General features: G+C 43.0%; 1 long non-coding RNA gene across 1 annotated transcript; it reads right to left on the reverse strand.

The window, feature by feature from the left end:
• Nucleotides 1-4,178: 4,178 nt before the first annotated feature.
• LOC143659105 (uncharacterized) lies at nucleotides 4,179-10,950 on the reverse strand. The gene is made up of 5 exons (XR_013163424.1): nucleotides 10,564-10,950; nucleotides 9,856-10,021; nucleotides 9,079-9,311; nucleotides 8,879-8,990; nucleotides 4,179-4,452 (listed from the first exon to the last, which is right to left on the reverse strand). It is a non-coding gene; the product is annotated as an uncharacterized LOC143659105 (long non-coding RNA).

A 10,950-nucleotide genomic window follows, 5' to 3' on the forward strand; every position in this document is an offset into this window, starting at 1 on the left:
TAAACATAACTCCATGAAACAACATGGACAAACCTAAAGACATAATTTTGAGGGGGAGAAAGCAGCCAAACATAAATGGCTCCTTACTGTATGATTCCATTTATATACCATTTAAAAACAGACAGAACTTAACTATATTGTTAGGGTTGCATAATTAGATAGTAAAGCTAGAAGGAAAGAGAAGGAAACAATTTCCCTAAAAGCCAGGGTGGTGGTTATCTCTAGAGGGAAGGAGTGGGCTGAGGTGGGGGTCATCAGGGAGATGTCTGGGTGGGGGCAGCTGTTTGCCTCTTGTCCTGGGGGGCTGGATATGTGGATGTTTGCTTTATAATAATTTATATACTCTTTTTTCCATTATATTTCAGAATTAAAATGACTCTTAAAATTAAGATATATGGGATCCCCCAAGGCAATCTAAGCACCTTTGGAATAGAAAACATGTGTTAGAAAATAATTAAAGGAGGTCCTTGGTGCCTTTTTTCATAAAGCATCCTGGTATGGTAGAGAGAGCACGATTTTGGAGAGATGTGGTTCTAAGCCTTGATGCTATTATTTGTTAGATATAAGACTTTAGGCAAGATGCTGACTTTTCTGAATCTCAGTTCACTGATCCATAAAATGGAGTAAGAGTGTGTACTTTGTAGAATAATTGGAAGCATTGTACCTTGTATGATGCCTGGCACAGATTAAACCTTAGTAAGGGACATTTAATATCATTTTCATTATCATAATAAACTGCTGTGGGAAATGGTCTCCAATGACTGCTATCATTTGTTCTTCCTTCTTACATATTGATGACAACTCCCCATTGAGAGATGGAGTTTATCTCGTACCCCTTGAAGCTGGGCTGACCTGTGAGTACGCTGACCCATGAAGCATGACCAAAGTGGTGTCGAAAAACTGTTTAGCACAGTCCTTAGTAGAACTGGAAGCTTCCTCTTCCTTTCTTGGAGAATGCCTCCTCTGGGAACCCAGTGGCCACGCTGTGAGGAAGCCCAAGCAGCCATGTGGCAGCACGTTTACATATGAGAACCCCGGGCTTTGGTGGCAGCTGTGCCCGCTGCCATCTGGGTTTCTTAGGGCCTCGGCTGCCCCCATGGAGCAGAAGCACTGTCTAACCAAGCTTACCGAGAAATAATACATGACTGTTGTTTTAAACCACTACATTTTTTAAATATAGCAATAGAAAACTGAAATAGGGTTCATATAATACCTATTTCAGACTTGTATTCATCCAGATCACTTGAAATGGGATATACCTATAAAGTTGTTAGCAATGTCAGTGTGTTGATTTGAAAGAATTTATGTACCCTAGAAAAGCCATGTTTTAATCCTAATCCCATTTTGTAAAGGCAGCCATTTCTTCTAATCCCTATTCAGTACTGTATGCTGGAAATTTTAATTAGATTACCTCCATGAAGATGTGACTCAATCAAGTGTGGGTATTAAACTGGATTAGGTAGAGACGTGCCTCCACCCATTCTAGGTGGGTCTTAATTAGTTTGTTGGAATCCTTTAAAAGTGGAAACATTTTGGAGAAAGCTTCAGAATGAAATAGCCATGAGAAGCAGAGAGTCTACCAGCCAGCAACTTTTGGAGATGAAGAAGTAAAACGCCTCCTGGGGAGCTTCATGAAACAAGAGGCCTGGAGAGAAAGTCACAGCAGATGCCACCATGTTAGCCATATGCTCTTCCACCTGAGAGAGAAATGCTGAATGTCATCGGCCTTCTTGAACCAAGGTATCTCTCACTGGATGCCTTAGATTGAACATTTCTCTGGACTTGTTTTAATTGGGACATTTTCTCAACCTTAGAACTGTAAACTAGCAATTTATTAAATTCCCCTTTTCAAAGGCCATTCTGTTTCTGGTATATTGCATTCCAGCAGCTAACAAACTAGAACAAATTTTGGTACCAGGAGTGGGGTGCTGCTGCAGTTTGCAAATACCAAACATGTTGGAATGGCTTTTTAAGTGAATAAAGGGAAGATTTTGGAGAAGTTGTAAGGAGCTTGATAGAGAAGGCCTAGAATGCTTTGAAGAGACTGTTGGTAGAAATGTGGACTCTAAAGATACTGTCGATAAGGCTTTAGTCAGAAATACGGCACATGTTATTGCAAACTGGAAGGAAGGTGATCCTTATTTTAAAAGAGCAGATAATCTGGCAAAATTGACTAGTGGCTTTGGCTGGAAGGCATATTTTAAAAGCCATGAACTTGGATATTTAGCAGAAGAGATCTCCAAATTAAATGTGGAAAATGCAGCCTGGTTTCTCCTCACAGTTATAATGAAATGTGACAGGAGAGAGATAAGCTGAGAACTGAACATTTGGGTACAAAGAAACCAGAAATTGATATTCTGGAAAATTCTGGGCTTCCAGGAAAGGAGACCCCAGAGAATGGTGCCCCACATGAAGATTTGGCCAAATGTGGAAGCAGTCAGCCATTTCATAGAAAGCAAGGATTGGACATAGAGTTACCCGGGAAGGATTTGTGGAAACTCCTTATGTCTGATGGGCATGGTCTGAGGCTACAGCATAGAAAGCCAATGAGTGTTGGGTGGATCTGTGCTGTGGGATCTGTATAAAGAGAACACTACCAGTTGGGACTGAGAGGGACAGAGAAGAGACACATTGGAGGAAAAATAATTTCAGAGGCAAAGTCCTGGAGGCTGGGGTCTGAAGTCAGGAAACCTCAGGTCAGGAAAGTGGACCTACCCAAGTACATGCAGAGGACGAGTTTTCTCTGAAGACAGAGGATGGGCTTTCCACCTCATTGCAGTGGAAGAGTCATGCCACCTCAGGCCTTGGAGAGGGTGGAGCACATTCCCTAGGGGTTGAGGAGAGCCTGGCTGCCACCACATGGTGGGATTGAGTATGCCCCGGCGATGGCAGAGAGCCCAGGTGCAGCCCCAGTGTTTGGAGGGTGTGGAGCTGAGAAAAAGGTGATCTCCCCAGTGTCCCCCACTGTTGCATTCAGAAAGAGGCAGGCCTCTGTGTAGGCCCTTGGAAAGGGTGGGACTGCCACTTTCTAAAACCCCAAAGATAAATGACTCTCAGCCTTTGAAATCCAATGGACTTTGCCCTGCAGCCTTTCGAAACTGCATGGGTCCTACAACCCCTTTGTTCCTTCCAATTCCTCTCTATGGAAATGGTATATGTTTCCTATGACTCTTCCTCCTTTGTATGTTGGCAGCAAATAACTTGTTCTGAATTTTACAGGTTTAGAGCCAGAGGATAATTTTGCCTTAGAACAGACCATGCCTGTAATAAACTTTGATAGGATTTGTACTGTTTCTAATTTTGTATTGCTTATGAAATGGTTTAAGGATTTCTGATATCAGGATGGAATTAATATACTTTGCACACTGGAAAAATATGTCTTTTTTATGGTCCAGAGGGTGGAATGTGCTGATTTGAAAAATTTATGTACCTTAGAAAAGCCATGTTTTAATCCTTATCTCATTTTGTGAAGGCAGCCATTTCTTCTAATTCCTATTCAATACTGTATGTTGGAAAAGTTAATTAGATTTTCTCCATGGAGGTGTGACTCAGTCAATAAGTGTGGGTATTAAACTTGATTAGGTGGAGACATGTCTCCACCCATTCCAGGTGGTTCTTGATTCATTTACTGGAATCCTTTAAAAGTGGAAACATTTTGGAGAAAGTTTCAGAACAACATAGCCACAAGAAGCAAATAGTTCATCAGCCAGCAACTTTTGGAGATGAAGAAGGAAAACACCTCCCAGGGAGCCTCATGAAACAAGAGGCTTGGAGAAAAGGCCACAGCAGATGCCACCATATTCGCCATGTGCCCTTCCAGCTGTGAGAGAAATGCTGAATGTCATCGGCCTTCTTAACCAAAATATCTTTCCCTGGATACCTTAGATTGAACATTTCTCTAGATTTGTTTTAACTGGGACATTTTCTCAACCTTAGAACTGTAAACTAACAACTTATTAAATTCCCATTTTTAAAAGCCGGTCTGTTTCTGGTATGTTGCAGTCCAGCAGCTAGCAAGCTAGAACAGTTAAGAATTGCAGAATAACAACTTTAGCCACTGTTCCAAGACACTGCTTGGCCAACCCTTTTGAATTTTGGTGCCTGTCTGGAAAGCTTTTCCTAGCTTATTGCTTATCTATAACCTAGACTATCCACCAGGGTGGTTTGTGGGTCTCCTTTCTTTATTTCTTTCTTCTCCTCATTAAGAACAACTTGGCCCATTGAGCAGAAAAGCCTGGAGACTCAAGGTTCTGGCTCCTTGTTGAGTCTCCATTTTATCTGTTCTTCTGAGATGGGTCTTTGCTGAAAGTAAGACCAGAGGACTTCCCAGGGCATCATCCATCTGCACTCAGTTCCCTCAGCTCCAAGGCCAGGTGACAGGCCCCTAGTTCCTCAAGTAGAGTCTTCTGGATAGCCATGGAAGGTGCATGAAGAACCAAAGCAGGGGGTGTCCTGTTACCAGAAAGACATGTGCTGTTTGGTGTGATGCCTAAGAGGTGTCTCACCTAACTAATAAGTTGAGCAAGTCTCTACTGGGCATGGGCTCTTGGCTGAGCCCTTCAGTAGCCCTGGGGAGGCAGCAAGGAAGACCAGCCCCAGTTGGTTCCTTAAGGAGTGTGCACTCTCCACAGGAACCCAGACAAGCTCCTGAGTTGTGAGTTGAGAAGGAGTTAACTCCAGGTTTATAAGGAAGGTTGGAGGGGAAGCCACAAACTCCCAACTTCTGTCCTTGGGGCTGTGACAATGAGGGGTTTGGGGACTGACTGGGGAGAGTCTTGAGCAGCCCAAAGCCTCTGTCTTTGGAGCCTGCAAATGGGACCATGAACAGCCAAATCCCACTTTACACATGACGTCTGTCCCATCACCACACAAATTTGGACAGTCCTTCTGGAAAGAAATTTGGCATATCTCAACTTACAATTCTCACTCTTTGGTGGTTTAGAGTTTTATGTACCCCAGAAAAACATATTCTTAACCCACTCCTGTGGGTATGGACCCATTGTAAGGAGGACCTTTCCAATGAGGACATGTCAGCTAAGGTGTGACCCACCTCAATCAGGATAGGTCTTAATCCCATTGCTAGAGATCTCATGGGTGGAAAGAAATTCAAGCAGAGAGAGAGAAAGGAAGCCATAGGAAGAAGAAGCTTCATCAACTGGAACCCAGAAGAGAAGGGAGAGACCAAAATTTGCTGCCACATGCCTTGCCATGTAACAGAGGAGCCAAGGATCACCAGCAGCCAGCCCCAGAACGCCAGTCTTCATGGAGAAAACATCACCTTGATTTGGACATTTTTCTAGCCTCAAAAATGTGAGCAAATAAATTCCCATTACTTAAGTTGAACTTTTTTATGATATTTGCTTGAGCAGCTGAAGAAACTAAAACACTATCCATATGACCCATCAAGGCCACTTGTAAAGCATCATCCTATTCATGTCCTTGTACTTGTAGGCCAAGGTACATGCATGAAATGACTACTGCATCACCGTTTATCAGAGGTAAACCTAAAATCTATCTGTGTGCTCGCTGGTAGGGAATGGCCTAAGTGATTTTTTGATGTGTCTCCAGAATGATATGATCAGAAGCTGGAAAAACAAGTGAGGTACGACTCCAGGTTCATGGGTAGGAATGGCCATTATCCCAAAGATGTCATATGACCTCCCTTAATCTAGCCATTCAGTACAAGGCCAATAAAATCCCTATAAGATTTGTGAATGTTTGTTTTTTTAAGTACACTTGAGAAGCTGACTCTAAAATCACACTGAGCAAGGACCAGAGAATATCTGAAATAATTTTGAAGAATAAGGTGAGTATTCTTGCACTTTAAATGATCAAATCTCACAAGTCTACAGCATAAAAGATATGGTACAGTGGTAAGAGGGATGCGGACAAACAGACCAGAGGAGTCCATTCATACTGGGAAACTCTATATGTGAGGGAAGCCTGGCGATCCCAGGAGAAGACAGACAAGCAAGTAGAGCTAGGGTGATTGGTTTCTCCATCATGTCAAGCTCGAAAAGTTTATTCCAGACGGATTAGTGACCTAAAGGTGCCAAACATCACTTTAACATTCCAAAAAAGAAGAAAGGAGACTATCTTCATTGTAATATCAAGGTAAAGAAAGCTTTCTCAAACAAGATACAGAGAGGACACATTAGCAGAAAGATGGTTGATAAATTCATCTATATTAAAATTTAAAACCTCTGATCATCAAAAAATATGTAACATGGAAAGGCAAGCATAGAGCAATAGAAGAGCTTTTCAACATATATACAATGTTGGACAAATAGCCAAAATGCATTAATAATTTTAATAAATCAATCAGATAAAAATCCCCTTTCTAAAAAAAAAAGTAGGAAAAATGAGCAAGAGCTATCAACAGGAAATTCACAGTGGAGGAATTTGAAATGCACAAAATAACCCTATGAAAAGGAGCTCAGTGAGTTTCACTTGTATGAGGGTCAATCATTAGAATGAACCTTATGAAATTATCATTTCTAGTAGGCAAAAAAGCTGACTGTAGGTCAAAGCATGTGACTTTCATAGGGTTGCATCCTAACAATCAAAGAAGTGTCAATGAAAATACAGTGGCCTGCCATCTCATACCCATAAGATGGACAGAGTTACCATGTGAGACAGACGTTCCACCCCTAGCTCTAGCCCAAGAGAACGGAAAACACGTGCCCACACAGAAACTGGTACATGCATATTTATAGCAGCATGAGTCCAAGCATCCCCAATGCGGAAACAAGCTCATATGTCCATCAATGGATGAATGGATAAATAAAATGCAGGCTATCCATACAACAGAATTTTTTTGGCCATAAAAGGGGATGAATTATTGATGCATGCCTTGAAAACATGGTGCTAAGTGAAAGAAGTCAGTCTCAAAGATCACATACTATATGAATCTACCATTTGAAAGTCCAGAATACAGAAATCTATAAAGACGAAACGATATTAGTAATTGCTTAGGGTTTGGAGGGGATTGTGGAGATGGGCGATAGGGGGTGATAGTCAGTTTGAAAATGGACTATGGCAATCGTTTCACAGTTCTGTGAATATCCTAACACTGAGCTGTACACTTTAAATGGGTGAAATGTGTTTTGACAAAGCTGTTAAAACAGAACAACCACTAGAAACAGCGACAACTGCAAACTACATATCCTACTTGTTTCATCCCCTGTGCCCTGATGCACAACCATGTGTACACCCTAGAAAAACTGTCCCACGGGTACACAAGGAGACAGCTGTGAGAACACTTGCTGCTGCAGAGTTTGTAACCATAAAAAACCAGAACTAACTCTGGCATATCACCAAGAAAGCAAGTAATAAAACCAGCTCTCTGTCTGCTGGGAATATCTTTTAGCAGCGACACTCACAGAGTCAGAGTCACGCATAGCCACGTGAACAAGTAACACTTAGGATTGAGATTTGCAAAGCAAGTTTCAGAAAAACACATATGTACACTTGTAAAGTTCAAAAGCCATATGTGGAAAGGAAGGTTGAATGTCATTAAGATGTCAAATTGATCTACAGATTCAATGAAATACCAATTAAAACTCGAACAACCTATTTTGAAAGCTTGGAAAATCTCGTTATCAAATTCATTTGGAAGGTAAAGAAACCTCATTAGCTAAGGATATCCAAAAAAAAAAAAAGCAAAATGGAAGGATTATCACTTCCTGACTTTTAAGCTTACTATAAAGTCATAGTGGTCAAAACAGCATGGTACCGGCACAAAGATAGATGTATTGACCAATGGAGTCAAATCAAAAGTGTAGTGACTGTCCATCAAATTTATGGTCAATTACTCTTCAACAAGACCCCTGAATCCACTGAGTGGGGACAGAATAGTCTTTTCAATAAATGGGCTTGGTAGAACTGGATAACAATAGTCAAAAGAGTGAAAGAGGACCCCTATCTTACACCCTTATAAAAATTAACTCAAAATGGGTCAAAGGCCTAAATATAAAAGCCAGTACCATAAAACTCCTAGAAGAAAATATAGGGAAACATCTTCAAGATCTAGTGATAAGAGGTAGCTTCTTGAACTTTATACCCAAAGCACAAGCTAAAGCTTCTGTGCCTCAAAGGACTGTGTAAAAAAAGGGAAGAAGCAGTCAACTCAATGGGAGAAACTATTTGGTAACCACATATTGGATAAAGGGGTATATCCTGTGTATGCAAAGAAATCATATAACTCAGCCACAAAACAGCAAACAACCCAATTGTAAAAATGGGCTAAGATATGACTAGATATTTTTCATCTTCATACTCATCTTCATTAGCTATGAGAGAAATGCAAATCAAGACTACAATGAGATATCAGCTCAACACCTGTAAGAATGGCTGCTATTAAATAAATAGGAAACTACACATGTTGGAGAGAATGTGGAGAAATTAGAACCCTTATTCACTGTGGCGTGAATGTATAATGGTGCAGCCGCTATGGAAGACAGTTTGGTGGTTCCTTAGAAAACTGAATAACGAGTTGCCCCATGACCCAGCAATACCACTACTCAGTATATATCCAGAAGAGCTGAAAGCAGTGACAGGAACAGACATTTGCACACCAATGTTCACAGCAGCATTATTCATAATTGCCATAAGATGGAAACACTTTGGATTGTTGATGTACCCATCAATAGATGAGTGGATTCACAAAATATGGCATATACGTACAATGGAATATTATGCAGCAGTGAGATGAAATGAGGCCCCAAAGCATATGACAACATGGATGAACCTTGAGGACATAACTTTGAGGGAAATAATTCAGATGCAAAGGATAGATATGGTATGACTTCACTATTACTGCTCTGGTAAAGAGAGCAAACTCCAAAGCATACAACCCAGGGAAAAATTCTGTACTCACATACAGCAATGAATTAGATGTTGCATCACTGCAGCAAGAGTACACACACAACTTCACAAGCAACGGCTTCCATATGCTTCACATTTTAACAATGATGATCATAATAAAGATTCTATAAAAAAGAAAAATAAAAAGCCATGGACGCCTGTGGGCAGCTTCTGGCATGAGGGGCCTCCACCCGCCCTTGGACTCAACCAGACCTTTGTCGAAGAGGCAGTCTGGGCATGGCACGGCCTGAGGGCTTTGGCCCCCAGGCCAGGGCCAGCTCCAGCTTCTTCTGCTAGAAAGCTGTGCTTGCCGGATCACTGTGTTTATTACTGGCCCTTTCTCATTTGGAAGCCATGGGAATTAAGGAGATGTCCAGGGAAGTGCCAAGAGTTGCCTGCCAGCTCAGAGAACAGGCAGAATGCCTTGGCTCTGATAATCACGTCATCTGAAAAGAAAATTTCATGCCTGTCAGATTTTAAAACTCCGCACGACTTTAAAAGAGAAGTTTAAAGAAAAAAGGCTTTAAGCCCCATGTGTTTCAGTTATTATTTCTGTGAAACACATGAGCCAAAACTAAGTCGTGGAAGAAAACTATACTGTATGCTCATGGCTCCCGGGAGGCAGGGATTCAGGCAGAGCACGGCTTGCCTCTGCTTCTCCATATCTGGAGTCTGAGATGGGAGGATCGATGTGTGGTGGCAGCTGGAGTCATTTGGAGGCATCTCCACTCACATATCTGGTGAGCAATGCCAACCAAAAATGGGGAGCTCTGCTGCGACTCCACATGTGGTGTGTCCATGGGCCCTGGGCACCCTCACAGCCTGGTCCCCTCAGAGTCCTCAGGTTTCCTTACAGTGGTCTCCTCAGGGTCCTCAGGCATCCTCATGGCTTGGTCACCTCAGGGTCCTCAGGTGTCCTCATGACCTGGCCACCTCGGGGTCCTCAGGCTTCCTCATAACATGGCCATCTCAGGTAGTCAGACTTCTTACCTGGTGGCTCAGGGCTCTAAACACGAGTGGACCAGTAGATAAGCAGAGGTTGATTGGCCCTTATGACTCAGCCTTGGAGACCGTAAGTACCACCTTCTCCATAGTCTATTGGCCGCAGCAGTCACAGTTCACCCAGCTTCATGGGGAAGGGACATCCACCTCATCTCTTGATGGGAGAAGGGAAGAGATTGTTGCATCTACCTTTGGAAAACGTAACCCTCCCCTCACGTTAGATGCATGCTGCCTCCTGCCTCCTGGTTGTTGCCCATTGGGATAGCTTGATTGATGTGTGGATTCATCCACCACCTCCCTCTGTCTTTCTGTCTCTCTGTCTCCCTCTCATCTCTTCATCTTTCTGGAGGGATATGTCATTTTCTGTTTCATTGCCTCTTCCTTCCCATTCCTCCATGAAGTGCTTTTAAAGCGGTAGGTTTTCAGGAAAGTTCCTGTGGCTTCTACTGGAAGCTCTCAAAGGACACACTTGTATGCTTTTTTTCAATCAAGGAATTTGCAGTAGCTGCCAAATAGGTGAGGTTGCTGGCGATTCTGATGGAGACTTTCTGAACTACAGCATTTTTATGGGTCTCCAGTGGGCAACAGGATTCCAGATTAACTTGGGTTGGGGCCCCAGCTGGATGGGAGTGGTTGACTTGGAAAGGTTCAGGGACCCTCCACCCTGCCCTTTCCAGGCCCATGTTTTGTGCTTACATTTCTTTTCTCCCACACCCTGCTCCCTCAGCCCCCAGATGGCTGTGATGGCACCTTGTTGTCTGGAACGTGGTTTAAGAGGCCTTTCTTGGCCACTGTGTACCACCCTTCCTGGCAGGGAGCTCTGAGTCCTCCTGCCCCGGTTGGGCCAATGCAGCTCGGATTGCACTACATCCCCTTGAGGCCAATGTCACAGGGTACAGATGACAGAGCCTGGGCTGGGAGTCAGAGCCTGGGGTCATAGGCCAGCTGTTGGAGGTGACCATGTGACCTCAACCAGCTCCTCTTCTGAGACCTCGGTGTTTCCCCATGGTCACTGAAGGGTCTGGCTAGAGGAAAGGAACATCAGCCCATCCCACTGCTATGGGCCATGACTGTAGTCATAGG

The sequence above is a fragment of the Tamandua tetradactyla genome, chromosome 2 (assembly GCF_023851605.1).
Source record: "Tamandua tetradactyla isolate mTamTet1 chromosome 2, mTamTet1.pri, whole genome shotgun sequence".
In the NCBI taxonomy this organism is placed as follows: domain Eukaryota; kingdom Metazoa; phylum Chordata; class Mammalia; order Pilosa; family Myrmecophagidae; genus Tamandua; species Tamandua tetradactyla.